Here is a 20,695-nt window from a genome sequence, read left to right on the forward strand (position 1 = left end):
AGCTGTGGCCGTGGTCCTGCTACACGTCCTGCGATGCCCTGTTACATCCTGCTGCGCTCTGCGGTACCCTGCTCCGTCCTGCTGTGCCTTGTGATGCCGTGCAGTGATGTGCTATCCCATGAATTACTACAAACTACTATTTCTAGTCACTGTTCCATTATCTTTTACTGTGACTGTTGATGTCACTATTCATTTCAACCCCAACCGGCCCGTCAGATGGGAAAAGTAGTTCTCATGGGTTTTAAGAGTTTTGTGCTTAGAGTTGCAGAAATTGAAAAAACGGCAGGAAACATTCAAACTTCCTCATGTTGTTGTCTTTCTCTGAGCGGACATTTGGAACTCCTGACGAAAGTGATTTATGTCATGTCAGCACAAGACTACGAGTGTGTGTCTGTGTGTGTCATGTGTGGTTTTTTTTGTACATAACAACGGTGAACAAGTTCCTAGCACAGCTTAACTTAAGCAAACAACACACACCTTCCTGAGCAGTCAAGAGAGCAGATAGAGAGACGACAGAGTGAAAAACAGCCAGATGAGAGAATGTCACTCGCTCTGAGAGTTTCTGTCTAAAAACTCCTCTCAGGGCTCTGAAAAGAGCAAGAAGGGAGGGAGTGAGGGACAGAGAGAGCAGAATGGTTGAGAGGGAGAGAGAGATGAAAGTCATAGTGTGTGGTCAACAGTGCGCTGAGTTTCAGCTGCTATTGAAACCAGCCCCACTCCTTAACGACTGAGTAAACTGGCAAGAAGGAAGTCTATTTAGCATAAAGATCAGAGAATGATGGATAGACAAAAAAGAAGAGATTAAAGCACAAATGATAGAGAGCTACATATGGACTGTAGCACCTTTAATCACCTACCAATTATAAAACTGTCAAATCCATGACTTGCAAGTAGTGAACTGAAAATGAATTATACCAAAAAGGTGTGCCCGTGAAGGTGTGTGTGTGTATGTGTGTGTGTGTGTTTTTGTGTGTGTGTTTTTGTGTGTGTGTTTGTGTGTGTGTGTGTGTGTGTGTGTGTGTGTGTGTGTGTGTGTGTGTGTGTGTGTGTGTGTGTACAAATATGTATGTAATAGTATGTGTGTAAAAGATAGAAAAGTGCAGATTGGTAGGCAGCAGAATCACAGATCAGTAACATCAGGCCTTCCGCTAAGCCAAGGGGGTCAATCTAAATCAAAGATTAACTGCCAGTCGTTAGTGAGAGCCAATCAGGACTCAGACACACCTTAAAGGCCTCAGGTGTTCTAGTGACTGACCGCACAGTCCATCAGGTCAACGGTTAACCGTTGAACCCCACTAGTAAACCCCGGGAAATGTTGAAAAACCTTTACCTAGGGCTTCTTGCCCCTTAATCATTGTACATGTTCACAAAATCATTTGTCAACTTACATAGACACCATAGAACCTCACACCACATACACCTACTGCTTCAGGTTTGATCAGGTCTAGATTTGTCTGTGGTTTAAAAATTAAATATAAAAGAATAGATAAAATGAGAAAATACTGAAGGACTGGCGTTATGGACTGGCGTTTTTCTAAATGTCAACAAATTCCCTACCCTGTCTGTGGCTCTCAGACCGAAGCCAATTTGGAAACACACTTTGGGTCACAAATACACGTTGTCATTTTTAAAACAGGCTCAGTAAATTCCTAAAATAGCTGAGGGCTGTAGTTTCTAGCAAACGCTATTTGTTAATGACAACAAGAAAATATACAATATTGCCAACTAGAAATCTGACTTACATTTGTTAATGAATTGTACTGTATATTTTTTCTTTTAGAACTTTGCAACTGACTCTGGGTTCAAGCTGAAATACACACCCGCCACGCACACGCGCACACGCACACATGCACGCACACACAACGCACACCACACACACACACACACACACACACACACACACACACACACACACACACATAAATGTGAACAAGCAGGAAAGTCAGCAACAAAGCAGTGCTGGTAATCAGTATCTTGGCTGGAGAGCCCGTATGACTGCCCTCTCTTATCAAGTCATCCAAGTAAATGAGTAGCGTGTCACAAGTACAGAGGTCCTGCTGTTTATTTCTGTTAAGCAATACGACCTGGAGGAGTACTACACCACAGTGTTTAGTCCCACGCTGTGTTTTCCTGGAAGCAGTTCCTCTCAGACAAGTGCAGAAACTGACAAACTGCGTGACAAAAGCTTCCTGCTGGGATTATTGGTATCTCCAACTTCTTTATTGTTTCAGGTAGTTTACACAACTTTACTGTATCGAAAAAATACTAACATGATTCTTATCCTTGAAATGTGAAGCAGGAAAATATTAGAAAGAGTTGTTTGCTGACTATAGACATAAAGAAACAAAAAGGAAATGTAGTCCCAGTGTCTCCTGCACGCGTGCATTATCAATGTCAGCTGCAGTAAATGACCACAATTGAGTGAAACAATGAACTTGACAGAAGAGAAGCAAGAACTATGGCTGACCCTTCAGGACACATGATGTCCTCACACTGTGGTTCACCAAGTTCAACTGTCAGCATGCTGACTAAGACAGGATGAAGCAGGATGAAGCATTCAGTCACACTGAGGAAAGCTGCGTTATCCTGGAGTCTTAAGACATCTGTTTTCTGTCCCTTGATGATGTGTCATTGTAAACGGAATTCAATATATCACCAAGACACAGTCCTGCACAGTAGTTTAGCAAGAAACATTAGGACTGCAACTAACAACTACATTTGTAGTTTTGTAATTGTTCAATCTTCTTGAATCATTGGTCTGTATAATGTTGTAAAATTGGGAAAAATATTTGTCACAATGTCCCAGACCCCAAAGGGACATCATAATCTTTTCATCTACTTTCATTGATACACGCCTAGCTCAATTTATTGAACTTTTATCATTTCACTGTCTATCAGGACATTCACTTCAAAGTCACTCAACACTAGCTAGACTCAATATTTTAATGTATCAAATGATAATGTGATAACAATTTGACAAAAAAGGAGGTTGCTTGTATTGATGAACCTACAGAGAATTATCACCTGAATCTGCAGCTCCCTTCAGCTTTTTGAAGCTCAGAGAGTTTAATTGTTTTTACTGTTTTGGTTAACTCTCACTGCTCTTATAGCAGCAGGCAACTGTTTTCCAAGAAAAAGCTCTTAAAGCCAATTGTAATATACTACCTGCTCTGCACCAAACCAAATATTTTTTTCAAGAGTTGGTGGAGACCAAAAATAGAGCAAAAAGGAGAGTGAATTTTGGATTTTCATTCGCCAGGCACCCACAAAAAGGACTTCAGTTTATTTCAAATGTTTAAACTTTCTTTCCAAAAATCTTCTAGGTGATTATCAAACACTGAGTGGGTAATTAAGTTACACCGTTGGTCATTTAAGTGTTGAAGTTTCCCCATTAGCTGTTACTTATTTATATTAATGGGTACAACTGTGTTTCTCCTGGTGACATCGGTGCCATGGATCAATCATCTGATCCACTTACTCAATATAGTTGGTGCTGTGCACCGCATTTTTTGCTCTATCTGCAAAGCTCGACCCAGAAAGCCTCATTTAAGAGATTTAGGGGGTGCGTTAGAGCGTAGCAACTGTGTAGTTGAGCGACAAAGAGAGTGATGGTGGATACGCTCAGGGTAGACAGGAGCTGGCAATCAGAGCATAGAAGAAATACTGGTAAGCAATAAAGTTGTCAGGTGGTAGTAAATTTGTCCATTTATAAATGCTGCAGCCCCTTAAGACCTATATTTGAGGCTGTGGGCATGTTCATGACTGTCACCTAGGTCTGGTCAAATTGAACAACAATTTTTTGAAAATAGCATGATTATATTATTGAATTTATTAAATTAAAGCAGTCCATTATTATTTGACTCAAATGTAGCTCCACCATGTCATGCTACTTCTGTATATAACAATTGAGTATTACATTTAATGTCCAGGAATTCACCTTATAGACACCACTGACTATCTTTGTAACAATTTGACAACAATTTAGCATATTGACCATACTTGGTCCAGCCCTGGTATACCGATTAAACCTTTATTCAGTCTTCACCATCGAATACCTGGTGCTCCTTTTAATGTAGCTTCTATTGTGTTTTCATGTAAATGTGTTTAAATGTACCCTTTTTAAAAGCAGACTGTGCACATGCTAACCAATGACAATGACAAATTTCTTCCTTTTTGCACGCAAAAAAACAACAACAACCTAGTCTTGTTTCTTTCCTTCTATCCATGTACCTGTCACCCTCATTCCTACGGTTCATTCAAGCTCAAAGAAGAGCCGCAGGGAGGGGGAAACAGGGTGAGGAGGACAAGACCAGATGGAAAGCAGCCAGAGAGGGCTAAGGAACACGGAGGAGGGGACCAAATGTCCGGACCTCCCTCAGAGCTAAAAAGCCCTTTAAAGAGAAACTGGCCTGCAGAATTTAAGTTCAGATGGAGTGTGTAAGTGACCGCCTTCAGTCCACCCCAACTTCATCTTGGAAGGATGATTCCAGTTTATTTGCTCTGAGAGCCCCCTGCATTCAGGATCTTCACATTTTTACTGAAACACTATGATGTTAAGTGATTTAACAAAGAGCCTGCGTCTTCACATTTTCTTTTCAACTTAAATAACAGAATAATCATTGATAATGACTAATTCCACTTTTTACTAATGCACTTATTCAGTCTTAATTTAAAAGCATGACAGAAGAGTAAGGTCAGCTAAAACCAAATATTGCCACATATGTTCTCTTACACAGTTTCATAGTCCTAATCATAAGAGCTGCTTTAGCTTTAGCGCTAGCTCAAAGGGGCTTTGCTTCCTTAGGCAAACACATTCCTCAGGCTAATCAGCTAGCCTGTTCAAGGCCATAGCAGACATTGTTTCAGACAATTACTACTGACGTTGACAGTGTCACACACTCGTGATAAAGGCTTTAGTGGCCCCCTGTGTGTGTGTGTGTGGGCAAGATACAAGGCAAATGGAGAGTTAGTGATATTGGGACCTGCCCTCCCACTGAAAAACCGAGGTTCAAATGAAACAAGCAAAGTATGTCACAGTCTGCTTCACGTGCATGTGAAGTAACGTAACGTAACCCAACCATAATCTTTTTCTAAACTTAACCAAGTAGTTTTGTGCTTAATTGTAACCACACTGCAACCGTCTCACAACAATAACGCCACAACCGTTGTGTTCTCTGGTTTAGATAAGGATGGAAAATGTTACTTTGTGTCCCATTTTCCAATCGCTACTTTTGAAACGCTACTATGGGTCATGTAATAGGGAAGGAATAAACTACCTTTATTGTTGTATGTTTTGAAGGATTTTTTTCATTTTGTTTTTTTAGCATCCTTCACTCTTTTACTTACACAGGCCTCCTGAAGAGCTGATCTCTTCATGAACACTTTTATATTCAAAACAACGACCAACCTTGTCGACAAACACAGTAGAGAGAGCTTGTGCCAGACTCCCACAGGGGCAGAATTGCATAAACATGCAACTGAAACAACATTTGTGTCAGTATAACAATTTTCTTTTAAATGTAACTAAGATAGTCTCTTAAAAAACTTAACTAAATCATTAAAACTAAATGTTGTCATTTTTCTCTGCATGTTTGGCCTTGAATGCAACTCAAATGAATGAAATTTAGCAGCTGATCGCTGGATGTTCTGTCTCTTTCTGTCTCACACACGTACACACACACACACACAAAACAAACAGCATCACTAGGGTAAAAGTCCACATATTATATGACAGAGAACCCGGAAGTCTATGGTCTATAATAACATAACATTCTCTCCATGCAGTCACTAAAGCATTTTTCCCCCCACCCTAAACACACACATATACACACATACAGTGCCATGCTGGTTCCGCTGGTTTCATTGTAAGGACATCTTGATCTCCATTTCAATCCCTGATTGGTTTAAGTGCCTTTGTTGTTTGTTTCCAATGATTTTTACTCTGATAAAGCAGTGAAACTAGAAAGTCTTATAACTCTATCCAAAGGAAGCAGAATGCCAAATTTCATTTAGCCGTATGAGAAGAGAGAAAATTGGCAACAAGACAAACACCATCAGAAGACTGTAAGGTCTTGTCATGGAGTGTCATAATGTGAAACAAAAGTACTTCCCAGCATTTTTACTATAGATAATCTCTCATAGAGAGATACCAAACAGTTTCAGAATTGCAAAAGTTTTTCGAGACTACATGATCAAGATTTTTGAGGGACAAAAGAGATCATTTTTTATGTTGAAATGATAAAGTGACGCAACAATAAAAAGTGATGACACGTTTTAAAGTGGCTTAGACAACAGATGTTTTCAGTAAAGAGATCAACAAAAGGAGAAACATTGACACAGTACCTGTATCCCAAACTGAGGAGCGTAGATATCGATGAGTAGGTTGAGAAGATGTAGATGAAGGTGTGTTTTGTTTTTTGAAGTCACTTTGAACAATCACACTTACGTCTAACTATATTCTGTCTGTCCACTTACTCTTCTCTGATATTGACAGGCTGCAGCAGTGAGAAAGTCTCCTTGCCTGCCTGCGTCTGTGTGTTTGAGTGTGGAGGTAAGCAAAGGTGGTTTAGTGTTTACTCAATGACCAGAAGAGAGAGGTGGGGCCACTCAGCACAGGTAACCCCCCATGTTTTTTCCTCCCTCCTTCAATCCCTCTCTCTCTCTCTCTCTCTTTCTCTCTCTCTCTCAGCTGATAAAGAATAAGACAAAGGGGAAAGGTAAGGGATAAAAGGGCAGAGGGTGTGACGATAGCTGATGATTGACAACAATCAAGGAAAAGTCATGAGCTTGGGTTTAAGTTGCCAGACATGTTTGCAGAAATAGAATAGACCACTCCAGAAAATAATAACAATCTGAAACAGAATTCAAACACTAAAGAATACTGCTGAAGAAAATATTTCTAAAAAAAGACTTTGAGTCTATCTGCACGTCCCTCTAATAAAGGCTTTAAATGGCGTTACTAAATGTTAACATCAGTATGCTTACATATGCTAACATGCCCAACATGACAATGTTAACATGTTAACATGCTGCGTTCATCATGTATAATGTTTGCCATGTCCACCATCTTAGTTTAACCTGCTTGCATGCTAACATTTGCTCATTTGCACTACAGTTGAGGCTGACAGGAGTGTCATTGCGTTTGGAGGTATTTGGTCATAAACCAAAGTTTTGGACAAACTGAAACATTTGACCTGGTGGTGGCACTAGATTGAGGGATCCTGGAACAACATGGCGTGGTTGGTGTGATCCCATCATGAGATGGTCTCTTGTTACTTTTTGGTATATATTCAGGCATATTAGAAAAAAAGAACTTGTAGGTCCATATAGACTTAAAATCTTGAATCCTAATTGTTTATCAGCATTGTGGCCAAATGTTTTACTTGGCTATAGATCATGGTGTTAGCAGGACCAGACAGCATTAGTTTCAGCTGGCGCTACTAAGCTTTCATTTTTGTGTAGGCTACATAACTTTAAACAACCCTAAAAGGGAGAACAAGGCCTACATACTCTCATCAGACGGGGTGTCGTTCTGCTCGAGCACAAGTGTGTGTGTGTGTGTGAGTGTGCATGTGTGTGTGTGTGTGTGTGTGTGTGTGTGTGTGTGTGTGTGTGTGTGTGTGTGTGTGTGTGTGTGTGTGTGTGTGTGTGCACCATTGTACAAGTGACACATTAACCAATGACTCTGTTAAGGAAGGACATGCAATCACTGATTCTTGCCTTTCTGGCAACACACACACACACACGAACACACACACACACACACACACACACACACACACACACACACACACAATGTATTCTCTTCCCCCAACAGGGTGCAATAAGCTTGGATGAAGGCCGTATGCAGCCATAAACCTACTTTAAAGGTGGAGGAGTGCGTGATTCAAAGATCAAGATGACCCTATTACCAGCAAACTGTATCACACAAACACACTCTCTCATGCACACACATACCAAATCAAGTGAAGACAATTTTGTTTGTACAGCAAAATAGTTCCCAAGACAGGGAAAAAATTATACTTGTTATTTTGTCTTATGTTTATATTATGCATCCTAACATAAATTCCTTGTGATATGAAAATCTACTTGGAAATAAATCTGATTCTGATTTGTGAAAATGTTTATATACTGCTTAGAGGAAGCTGTCCCTCCTCAGACAGCTGATGTGTTTAAGTGGAAAGATACCAAATTAAGGCAAAGTAAGTAACAGTAGTTAGTAGTTACGTAAAACACAATCCAACAATGGGATTCTGATAAAGTCACGAGTCATGCACTTAAGATAGTGGTTTAAGACAGCCATGGAGACAGACAGAGAGACATGCAGGACAACTGGCCTGACTGGTCTGAAATGAACCCAACCGTAAGAAGCTGCACATATTTAGCTTTACAATGGTCACTGAGACAGATGGTTCATGTTAAAGTCTGAAGAAGAGTCTGCTATGTTTGTGTCTGCCATCTTGTTGCCAACTAAAGTGAGAGTAATGGATACACAGAAGCACACATTCATGGATGTCAGTATCAATTAGTATAGCTGTGCATGTTTGCAGGTCTACACAAAGATGATGGTATTTTGTGTATATATACAGTATATATTATTTTTTATTTTTGTACTTTTCTCAGTCAAACTGCCAGAAGAGAAGATTTGCACCAACAGTAAAAAATCTTTGAACAGGCTAAAGACTTTTATGTCCATGACTACATTACTGAAATTGCACTTTATTCTTCCTACCTGTGTCCTTAAAACACCTTGAGCTTACTCCATGTCTGAAATGTGCTATATAAATAAATTGGCCTTGCCTTTGATTAATTTTAATGATTTTAATGATGTTGAAAACTTACTGTTAGCTTGTATTTTTTGTTACTGTCATCTTTAAAATGAGCATTTATTGTCCTACAGACCAGATCTTAATCACACAATATTTGTTTGTGCAAGAAAAACATTAATACTGGCCGATATATCGCTAAAAATGTTTATTTTCTGAAGGTTTCCATATAGACATGGGTGTCAGTCACTCTCACACATGCCTGTTAACACACACATTCTCATGCTATTTTGTATGTCAGTTTCCACTTGGTATCAGTTGCCCTTTAAACAGATTATTCTGTTTATAAAATGATTAAGATGTGGGTCATAGCAACTTACTGACTTAACATCAACACACTGTGTTAATGAAATGTGTCCTGTTTGACCAAAAGAACTTATTATGTTGTACAAGGCATCAGCACTACATTTTTAGAACATGTGCGATTTTAGCATTAAGTTAAACATTATCGATGTGCAGAGTTGTAAACACTTTAAATAAGTGGTGACTTCTAGCTCTCCAAGTAGAGTGTACGCCCCATGTATGCCGATTCCTTAACAGGTGTTCGAATGTGACCTGCCACCCTTTGCTGCGTGTCATCCCCTCACTCTCTCCCTCCTGTCAGTCCACTGTCATATCCAATAAAGGGAAAAGCCTCAGAAATAATGTTAAAAAAGAAACACTTTAAATATGAGTGTCTGTGTGCTTGTGGTTTGCTCTGGTTTTCTGGTTAACCTTCTGTCTGTCTGTCTGTCTGTCTGTCTGTCTGTCGGTACCAACCTTTTAACACCTCTGTTTACTTCTGTATCTTTTTTTCCTTCTACTCCACTTTAAAACAAAATTGAAACGCAATTCAGAGTCAGTAGCGAGACCTAAGACTACAACTAAAACAACCTAAAAAAACAATATGAAAGTGTTTGTCTTTTTATGCAAATTACAGGGTCCTTGTGCAGGTCTTATTAAGATTGTGATAATTGTGACAATTTACCTATAACTAAAACTGAAACAAAAGAAAATATGAGTTGTTTCATTTCCACAAAACAGAAATTGAAACTAAACCAGCTCACACAACTTGAAGACTAATTTAATGGAACCTTCAAAACTAATGTAAAATTTAAAAAATGTATTAAGAAATATAATTAATTACTGTAATGCCCTGCTCCTCTCTGACATTTTTAGTAGCATCTTTTTTCTTTTACATCAAATAACATAAGTGTTGTTTTTTCAAGTGTTAAAAGTAAAATGAAATGTAAAGACCCAAATATATGAATCGGATCTGACAGTTTCATCTGACTGATCAACTGTAGCTGACCTTACTCTAAGCTGTCCCATGTTGAGTGTAAAATTGCTGTTCTGCCTAAAAATCTTCAGACAGTACAACTGCTCCTTTGCCTGGCTCTGTTCTGTTTTGTAGCACTTCTTTACTCAAAGGGTCACCTCATATCCTGTCACTTCTGTCAACCAATCCCAGTGTCCCATTTATGATTAACAAAACATGACTCAGCACAAAACGAGAGCATTGCCCTCCCAAACACACACAAACACACACACACACACACACACACACACACAACTAGTGCGTGACACTATCTTTGTGGGGACCCGTCATTTAATGCATTCCCTAGCCCCTTACCCTAACTTTAACCGTCACAACTAAATGCCTGACCTTAACCCTTACCCTCACCCTAACCATAACCTGATTCTAACCCAATAATCCTAAAACCAATTCTTAATCTTCAAACAGCCTTTAAAGTTGTGGGGTCCAGCATTTTGGCCCCATAAATCTGTTGGGACCCCACAAGTATACTGCATTCCTGGTTTTGGGACCCCACAAATATAGTTAAACAAGACCACACGCACACACGTGCGCATGCACACACACAAGATCTGACAGTAAAGTTCTATTTTTTTTTCTCTCCATCCTGATGAAAGAAGTTTCCCCTTTTGCCTAGAATTTGTCAGTTGACACTCCAGTCATGTGGCTTGTCATTACCCAATGGCAGCACAGGGCCTTTGTATGTTTAGGTGCTACAATCACTGCCAAGGTCAAGGAGAACGGGTAAGGAAGGAGAGAGAGCAAAAGAGAGAGAGAGAGAGAGAGAAAGAGAAAGAGAAAGAGAAAGAGAGAGAGAAAGAAAGAAAGAAAGAAAGAAAGAAAGAAAGAAAGAAAGAGAGAGAGAGATAAAGAGAAGATTTGAAAGGATAAAAAAGAAAAACAGTCATCCTCATGACTTCTAACCACACTGAAGCCACCCATTATATCGTCAGTAACCGCAGTAACCATTGTAACGTCAACATGTGTAACTGCTCTCTCTTTCAACAACGCTGACAATCAAGAAAGGTGAACATTGGAGTTATTGAGCATGCTGTCAGTGGCAGCAGTAGCTCAGTCCATGGGGGACTTGGCTTGGGAACCGGAGGGTCACCGCTTCAAGTCCCTGTACGGACCAAGTATGGAGTGTGGACTGGTAGCTGGACAGGTGGCCTTGAGCAAGGCACCAAATCCCAAACTACTTGGGGCGCAATCCTGTGAGGTAGCCCCCTCACTCTGACATTATATCATACATAATGCATCTGTATATAGGCCTGTGTGTGTGTGTGTGTGTGTGTGTGTGTGTGTGTGTGTGTGTGTTGTGTGTGGTGTGTGTGTTTGTGTTTTGCGTGAATTAATAAATATTAAAAAAGAATGCCTTCTATTGTAAGTGTCTATACATATATATATATATATATATATATATATATATATATATATATATATATATATATATATATATACATACACAGTTTTACAAAGCAATGGACAATTCAAGTGTGTTCATCTTTGTTTTGCTTCCAGCTCTCCTCTCTGATCATGTCATGGGTCCTGCTTGTCGTAAGCACTTCCTTTTTTCCTTCACGTGTAGGTGTTATGTGTGTAGGCATGTATGTAAACATATGGATGTATCTGATGTCTTTATTGTAGTCATGTTGTGGTGTAAAATGTATTAATGGGAGGCTCTGTACAGACTGTGGCAAAACATTTCCTCAGAAAAGGACAATAAAGAATCTATCCATCTATGTTTTGAAGCTTTGTCAAGTGCATTGTCATATTTCACCAGTAAAGCTGCTGAGTGAAAGGTTAACATGTATTACAGCCACAACTACATTAATAAGACCCTCGTCATAGCGCTAATTCTGCATAATATACAGTATATTTTTTACAGGAAACATTTACAGATGATTTGTCCTCTAAACTCCTCTGAAGCATTCAACATAATGAAAAAAACAAAAACAAAAAATCCTAATTTTCCCTGGTCTAAAGGTGTCTGTGTTATTCACTGTGTGCTCGTTGGATTGTCTAATGGCATCTGAAACCACCGCCATTATATCCTTTAAAGGTGCTTTCATGCCAAATCTGGCATCCAGTCTTTCCATGCCTACCGTAAATGAATGTTGTTCCATCAAAAGCTTCTGACAAACCCTTTTTCTTTTGCATAAAGCATGTCATTATTAATTGGCAGAGCAATCTGTTATTAGAAGTGACAACTGTACTGTAATTGCAACGTCTCCTTCATCAACACCAATGTACGTATGTTCTAAATGTACAGACATTTATCTTCTGGCAAACTTAAACCAGCAATTTCCACCATCACTTGTTTCCTTGAAAGGCGAATTGTTCTCTAGCACACACACACACACACACACACACACACACACACACACACACACACCCCCCCAAACCACACACACACAGACCAGGAAAGTGAGAAGGGAAAGTAAAACAAGCAGATAAGAGCTTAATGAAAAGCTGGTGGAATTCCGCATCAGCCAACTAACGCCCCCCTAATACAGATCCCTAATCACACAATAGCTAAACTGCTAAACAGTGTCACTCGAAACAGGTGTTTTATGACGAGACAAAATAAATCATCCTGAGAAGCTGAAACGCTGTGTAATCCACCTGCTCTTCTGAAACCACTCAAGAAACAAAAAGATGGAAGAAAAAGGAGTGTGAGAACGTAGAGACAGAGGGAAGATGTGTTAAGGGCAAGCCAGAGACAGGTGTGTGTGTGGGTGTGTGTGTGGTGTGTGTGTGTGGTGTGTGTGTGTGTGTGTGTGTGTGTGTGTGTTGTGTGTGTGGTGTGTGTGTGGCCTCAGTATGGCTACTTTAGTGTTCAGATTTGTGAATGGGTTCACAGAGTCAGTCTCAGCCCATGGAACATTCCATTCTGCGGGGGGGGGGGGGGTAGGTGCGTGTGGTGTGTGGTGTTTGTGTGTGGGTGTGTAGGGTGGGTTGGATATCACGAGATGCAGTGTTGTACCGGTAGATTTGTCCTCCAAACCTACTCACTTACACACAAACACACACACACACACACACACCCCACACACACACACACACACACACACCACAACCCTCAACACCACTTGCATTTGCTTGCCTTCCTTGCCATCATCATCAAATCCCCCACTGCTCACACACACACACACACACACACACACACGTGCGCCCAAACACACACACACACACATACACCTTGCCTTTTGGCCTGCTGTTGAGACAACTAGCCCATTGTGAGTAGCAACAGGTATGCAGAAAAGAGCCTCTTTGAGAACAGGCAATTGGATGCTCTGTGCATGTTTGTGTGTGAGCAAAAAAGGACAGTTTAAAAAAAATACTACTGATAAACTATACTAGCATGTCCAATGCTTTTAATGTGCATATGTTCATGTAAGTATTGTTGTAATAGGAGCTTCAATATGTCCTCACTCGATGAAACCCTAAAAATAAAAATTCCATTTAGCTGAAGACGGCAAGAGGAGGAGGAAGAAGCTAGCAGTGAAATGAAGCATAATAACAGCATTAGCGTACGTGCAGGTTGAAGGAGAGAGGAGGGAAAGAGGGAGGAGAGGATGGAGGGTTCAGCAGTGTCACCACACAGGAGGGGGGTGGAGAGGTTACACAGGGGTCAAAGGTTGAACAGCAGAAGGCGGGGGTGTAGGAAGAAAGGGGGGAGAGGGAGGAGGAGTGTTGATCCAGCCTTCTCAGTGAGTGGATGTCACCTGTTTACACATTCAACAGTCTGCATCAGCCCTGCCACAACGAGTAAGGTCTGTCCAACCCTGTCTCCAAGAAATTACATCAAAATATTAATATATAGCATGTAGTCATCTTTTCAAAACAACCTATTCTTGCGTTTACCAAAAAAGGACTTCTTGTGGTCTTGTGGTGTGTTAATAATGACTAAAAGGAGTACAGGTAGCAGTATTGTGACGTCACACCGACGCAAACCCTTTAAGACGGGAGGGGTTGGTGGTTTGGTTAACAAAATGTATGACTTTGACACAGGATCCTGTTTCCTACCAATAGTCAATGTTTTTTTTTCTTGCCACATTATAACCAAACCAAGCCTTCAACATTAAGGTGGCAGATCAGACAACAGCAATATGAATCATGAATTATGAGTCACTTTTGTAAGGGTCATTTTTTTAGCAGTTATAGAGGACTTCCAAATGAAACCAAAAGATGGACGGATTCATATACCCAAAGAGATGAGACTGTCCTCTAACAAAAGCGGTTACCAAACCTTTACTGTACCTTTTGTAGATATTAAATGGATTAGTTTTTCCTAAAGTAAATGGGAAAAACAAACAATGTTTTCCTGTAGATGGAGTCATCAGATCAAATAACACTGATACTTGTCTTTCCGGACCACATGGACAAACACTTTTGACGTTTAATTTGAAGGACTTGCTGATAGAGATGGAGTTTTTGCAATTAAGGGAACCAACCTTTTAACACCCCAATCCTGGTTTGTTTTTATAACATCCTTTCTTCTACACCATATGGTTACAAATTCCTTCCATCTTGCTTGCTGCTCGTGTACAAGACTTATTTTGCCTCCTGAGAAAGAACACCAGGTAGCATATTCAAAAAATGTATCTTTCACGTCTCCGTATTGAACAGCTCCCCTCCTTTTTTCTACCTGTACGTGACACCCTAATTTTAGCCTGTTTCAACTTCCCCCTCGTCTCGTTGCCCTTCAGTGATTGGCGCAATCAGAGGGGAGCTAAAGAGGGAGGTGGGGGGCGCGATAGAGGGGAAGAATGTGGCCATTGTGCTGTCCAGGTATGTGTGTTTGTGACAAACATAAAGAGAGAGAGAGAGGAGAGAGAGGAGAGAGAGAGGGTGATCAGATCTTGTTACAGGTGTTTCATAAACAACACAATAGTGCTAACAGGTTCTCCTCTTTCACTCTCTCTCTCGCTTTACTCTGTGGCTTTAGATTTCTGCTTCAGTATTGGTGCATTAGGCGTATGGCTTTGTCACACACACACACACACACACCAAACTGAATCAATGCTTCCCCCCCATGAGCATGAGATGATCATGTGATAATCACGTGACATGACTTTACACCATATACACGTTTGTGTGCATATAATTCAAGCTGTTTAGGCTGTTTCTCTTCCTTATTCCTTCGCTGAATAAGAACCAGCTTCCTGCTTTTAAATCTCTTAAACCTTTAGCAGGTTTTAGAAAAAAACCAAAGAGATCTTTTATTTTTCTTTCCATTGCCCGTTGTTTCTCCTTCTGTTGTCTGTCTTCCTGAAACTAGAGCGGGCCCAAACACAATACCACTAAGGTCACGCTGAGAAGAAGAAAAAAAAGTGTAGATATACTTTATATTCCTGTCTTGGGTGATTGTTTGTCCCTTTTTGCAATTCTGGAATGTGATACAGTGGGTTGAGAGATTAGCATCATTCTGAAAAATGGTTCACCTCTTGAACCCTCTTGCACAATTAGGAATGAGGCCACAACCACAGTCTGGGTGACATATAGACCCATTTAAATAACTATCATAAAGTAAGCGTTTAACTGGTATCTATTTTTGGTTTTGGTTTTGAATGAGGCAGTTGGAAAAAACAATGTGTCATAACTTCATCAGGTCTGACCAGCACTTGAAAACACACACACACAAACACCCACACACACACACACACACACACACACACACCTTAAATATGTAGAAGTATTTACAGTATTCACAAGGAAGCAGGTTGATTGTTGAAATAAAGGACACACACACACGGAAAGTGTTACAGGCAGGGGTAACAGTGGGCCGGAACGATCCGGAACAGCGTTCCTGCACCTTGAAATACTAAGTAGTCTAAACAACTCGACAGTTTCCTACATCAGTGTTTCATGTTCAAATGCAAATATCAATTCCAGTGTTTCCCGCATTCATTCTCACCAGTGTACTGCCATGAGTCCATGCACAAGGAGATTGTCTGTGGTAAGTTCAATTCCCTGAAATAATAGCAGGACAGTCGAGTGTCTGTTATATAAATTGGTAAAGTCAGTTGAACAGGTGAAGATCACGTTGTCTGTAGCGTACCGGTTACTAACAGGCTTGGTAGTGAACGATATGGTGACATGCTGTAGATTTGGTGTTTTTAGCCGAGCCCGTGGTTCATGTGGCTTTCCAAAAGTAACTGATAAATATTAAAATAAACTTTAAAGTGTTAAATTTGATAATGGAATTTGGTGTGGTGGTACAATGAGTGTACCCTAGTGCCAAATCCCACTTTAAACCCTGGTTACAGGTGTCACTCTGCTCCTTCCTGTCCTCCATCGCCACAGGAGATGTTCAGGAAACAGTAAGCTAGTATGTGAAACTCCAAGCTGTAAGCATTATTTTACATCAACTCAAATTAAAACCTCAACAAATTATTCACTAATTGTCGTTGATTCATTTTTGAATGATTATATTCTGTTTACTTTCAGTTCTCATGTCAGCTTTTTACTTAATTTTGTATTAAAAAAGTTTTACAAATTTGGTAGGTTTGAAAAAAAGGGCTCCTTTAATTTATTTATTTTATTTTACGGGGAAATCGTTAATTTGATTTTACCATAAGTCACATACTAGAAATTTAAGATCTTGTGTTCAAGAGGAAACTTTAACACAAAATAATGCTTCTGGGTTTGTTTCAAGTATTGTAGACACACATGGACATCTTTAAATCATGAGAGGCCCCCAATCTCCAGTTGAAGAAATTTCTAAATTGTATCTAATAATCTTGAAGATTTTGGAAACTATAGAATCTGGGCCAGGAGCCAGAGATATTGCTGCTCACTCACACACACACAAATGTTGCAACTGCACACAAATGTACACTATGTAAAGACACATACAAGCACACGTAAGCGTGTGCATAACTAAATCTCGTTTGTGCAACAACAGGACACCCAAGGCTAACTGACGCCCTGCTCAACCAGTTTCTGAAAAAAACACACAGGACAACTCAACAAGACAGCAACCGATCACAGACACATACACACAAACTCATCCCCACACAAATAAACATTGAGTCCCTGTCCCACAACCTTGTAGTGAAGGTTATAGCAGTCAGCTGGGTCAGTGTGAACACCAGACCAGCTGAAGAAATGTCCTTCCAGATACCCACTGTTCGTGTTTGTGTGTGTGTGTGTGTGTGTGTGTGTGTGTATGTGTGTGTGTCCTCCAGGTGAATAAACACACCATGTCCCTTAACTTAACAGCCAAAACTGTTTGAACATTGAATAATAAAATGAGAAAGAGACAGAAAGGAGCGAAAAAGAAAATATGACAAGTTCCCAGCCAACCTGTAGGATGATGGGACGTGTAGTCACAGTGTCGTCGTAGGTTCTTCTGCCACCGTTCAAAAGCAACGATCCAGCTTATCACTTTCTCATCTTCCCTTACTCTTCTTCTTCTCCTCCTTTGTGCTGTCCGTCAGGTTCTCTCTGGCCACTCGTTCGTTGTCAAGGCACCTCCTGTCTTCAATGACAGGTCCTCCAAAGCACAACCAGAAGAGATCTCAGACACATCTAGCAAACACACACTGAGAGAGAGGACAAGTCAGAGATTCAGTTCTCCTTTTGGTGTTTTTCTGGATTCTGACTCAGATCCTCTCAATTTGTCCTCTCCTCTGCTCCAGTCACGACAGCGCTTGTAGACGCAACAGCAGGAGACAAGAAAAGGGGAGGGAGCGCACAAGGCCTCGAAGTGGAGGAGAGAGAGGGAGTGCTGAAGGTGGCAGAGTTGAAGGAAAGAGGGAGGGAAAGAGGGAAAGATGGAGGGAGGAATGGCAGTGGTAATTAGTTAGTCTGTACCTGACTCTCACTGACATAAGCCCCACATTCCTCAGAAGCGAGGAGGGGGAGAGGCAAAGTAGGAGAAAAGAAAAGAAAAGGTTCTGAACACACACACACCAAAGTAATGATGCCAGGAAACTCCTCAGAGATACCCTCTCCACCAAAAATCAAACACAAACATATCTTTTCTTACAGCACACCATCGCTGAAGTGTCGCTTAAGTCAAAGCTTGCATGGTGTTCAGTGAAAGTGCTGCTTGCCGTCCGTCACCTAAACACTCCAAAGACTTCCACGCAAAGTCTTCTCTTCCGTCTCTATTCAATTAAAAATCTCTCTCTGCCCGTCCCTCTCTCTCTCTTTCTCTTTCTCTCTCTCTCTTTCTCTTTTAATCATGTGTATGGTGTACACACTGCCTCTTGCTAAAACTCACCAAACCTGAATCTGACTGCCCAAACCCCCAACACACCTCCCTCCTATCCTCCATTCCGGATGGGAAATGCTATCCTCCTGTGGCCCTGGCCAATGAGTGTGTTTGTGTGTGTGTGTGTGTGTGTGTGTGTGTGTGTGCGTGTGTGTGCGTGTGTGTGCGTGTGTGTGCGTGTGTGTGTGTGCGTAAACCAGAATCTTTTCAGCCAGGGCAGCATTCCTCCAAAGGAGTTTCCTGCACACCTAGTTGCACACCACACTGTTCATTCCCATCATCCACCACATGCTTATTACTGATGATCAAACACAGACCAACCTTTTGCTCATTCACAAATGCATGCAACTCCTGACATCACAATGACACGCTGTCTTTATCTTATGCTATTCACTCTCTTGATGTACGTAGGTCCCTCTGTAATGACAACTTTAAGTAATAACAACTCCATAGTCAGCATGAAGATGGCAGACAGGACTGAGAGTAAAACGGTTGAAGATAACTGAAACACAACTAGCTCAACTGGTGTTTCTTATTCTGCTCCTTTTCTGCTCCTTCCTATTTCTGTCACTCCTCCCTCCCCACACACTCTTTACACTCTTTCATTTCTGATATCGTACTTGTTTGATCACGTAGAGCAGTTTCAACACTACCAGACTTCCAGCATCGCTTCTCATTCAACATTGTGTGGGTGTGGTGTGTGGTGTGTGTGTGTGTGTGTGTGTCTGTGTGTCTGTGTGTGTGTGTGTGTGTGTGTGTGTGTGACACCAGACGTCCCTGTCCCTTGCTGGATCTGTCCCAGGAAATGTCCCCTGTTTTCACTGTGACTGACAGACCCGAAATGGGAATGAAAGAAAGAAAACATTGACCAAACGTTGCCCGGTCGTACACCCTGCACGCGCAGGCTCAAGACAGCCAGAGCCAGCGCTGCTCCAGCTCAGAGATGTTTTACAATGCCACAGTTTACGATGCTAAAATTATGGATTATTTACATGGAGTCTAGTGGGTTTAGCGAACGCAATTTCGCGGACTTTTTTTTCTAAGTGTTTTTTCAAACACTTAGAATATTAATCTGAGTCTGTCAGTAGCAAAACGAGCACTTTTAAGAACGTAAATACAAGCTGGACATATTAACTTACATTGTAGCTTGTTTCGCCGCTGCCGCCTGCAGCGATATCTCGTATTATATTTTCCTTTGACGTTGATCCAGTATTATAATACTGGATCAATGTCAAAGGAAAATATTTCCTCAATAGTTTTTATTGTAGCCGATACTCAATGAGCTGTTGCAGAAACAAGCCAAGCCTGAAGCAATAAAGCAAAAGCTGTCAAATAATTGTAGTTCAGTAAACATTACAACATTTCCCTCTGAGGTGTAGTGCACCTCAGAGGGAAATGGAGCAGCCGTAGTAGCAGCGAGACCTCTAGGATCAGACCTTTAGGGGGGCTCAGTCCCTGATGACAATGTGGCCTACATGAAATGTTATCACATTTACATTATCCATAAATCCCTGCACAAGCATTGCTCTCTGTGAAATATCCCACAAACTCTTCACTCGACACATGTAACAGTACAACAAGCGGTTCCCGAGTAATCCACTTTTGAAATTGCGACAAAATTTCTGCATGGTCTCCGAAAATATAATGTATTTTTATGTAAACTATTTATGTCAGCACAGACATTTTTTTTAAAATTGTATTGCCAGTGTATTCCATCATATTGGTAATTATATTGCCAGATTCCAGACAATCCCACTTACTTATACATACATCCCACTTACAAATATGAATATATATTTCTACTGTTATGCTTCCTAGTGACATCAGTGCAAAATATGAAGAAAAAGCAATTCCACCTGTGTGTATATGGTTACAATTGTGTGTGCAAAATAGTTCAGGCTGATAATCAGTAACCTCTGAATTTCTTTTCAAAGTGCAACAGACTGATAGCTTGGCTCCGTAAATATCTGTGGGTTTTAGTGTTTGTTTGCCTACCTGGATTCTTTTCAGAATTTGGCGTGGGTGGAGCCAGGCACTTCCTTCTTCCTGATTTCAGGTTCGTGGTGATTGTGACCTCCTAGTGACAGCCAGTTGTCATGGAGACAGAGAGAGAAAGAGCTGGTCTGAACAGTAACAACTGTGGTCAGCCAACTGACAGACTGAGGACAGAAGAGAGAAGTGAGGGAGCTGGATTTTTGTTTAGAGTAATAATACACACACACACTCACACATACATTCAGATAAAGTCCCTGCACACTCACACACACACACAAAAAAACTGCACACACAGTAGGGAACTTGCGAGTGTGTGTATAGGAAACTGAGATTGAGTCAGACGTGCTCATACAGAGA

The 20,695-nt window shown here is 40.8% G+C and overlaps 1 protein-coding gene across 12 annotated transcripts in view; it reads right to left on the bottom strand.

Moving 5' to 3' along the window:
• Nucleotides 1–20,499, bottom strand: part of rbm47 (RNA binding motif protein 47) — a 33,623-nt gene extending 13,124 nt beyond the window's left edge. For 5 of the 12 annotated variants that reach the window (XM_032531693.1, XM_032531678.1, XM_032531670.1 and 2 more), the window contains exon 1: nucleotides 17,431–18,109. The gene's annotated coding sequence lies outside the window, so the exon portion shown is untranslated. The other 7 variants (XM_032531619.1, XM_032531604.1, XM_032531612.1 and 4 more) reach the window with 7 other exon arrangements.
• Nucleotides 20,500–20,695: the final 196 nt, after the last annotated feature.

Source organism: Etheostoma spectabile, chromosome 2 (assembly GCF_008692095.1).
Source record: "Etheostoma spectabile isolate EspeVRDwgs_2016 chromosome 2, UIUC_Espe_1.0, whole genome shotgun sequence".
Taxonomy (NCBI): domain Eukaryota; kingdom Metazoa; phylum Chordata; class Actinopteri; order Perciformes; family Percidae; genus Etheostoma; species Etheostoma spectabile.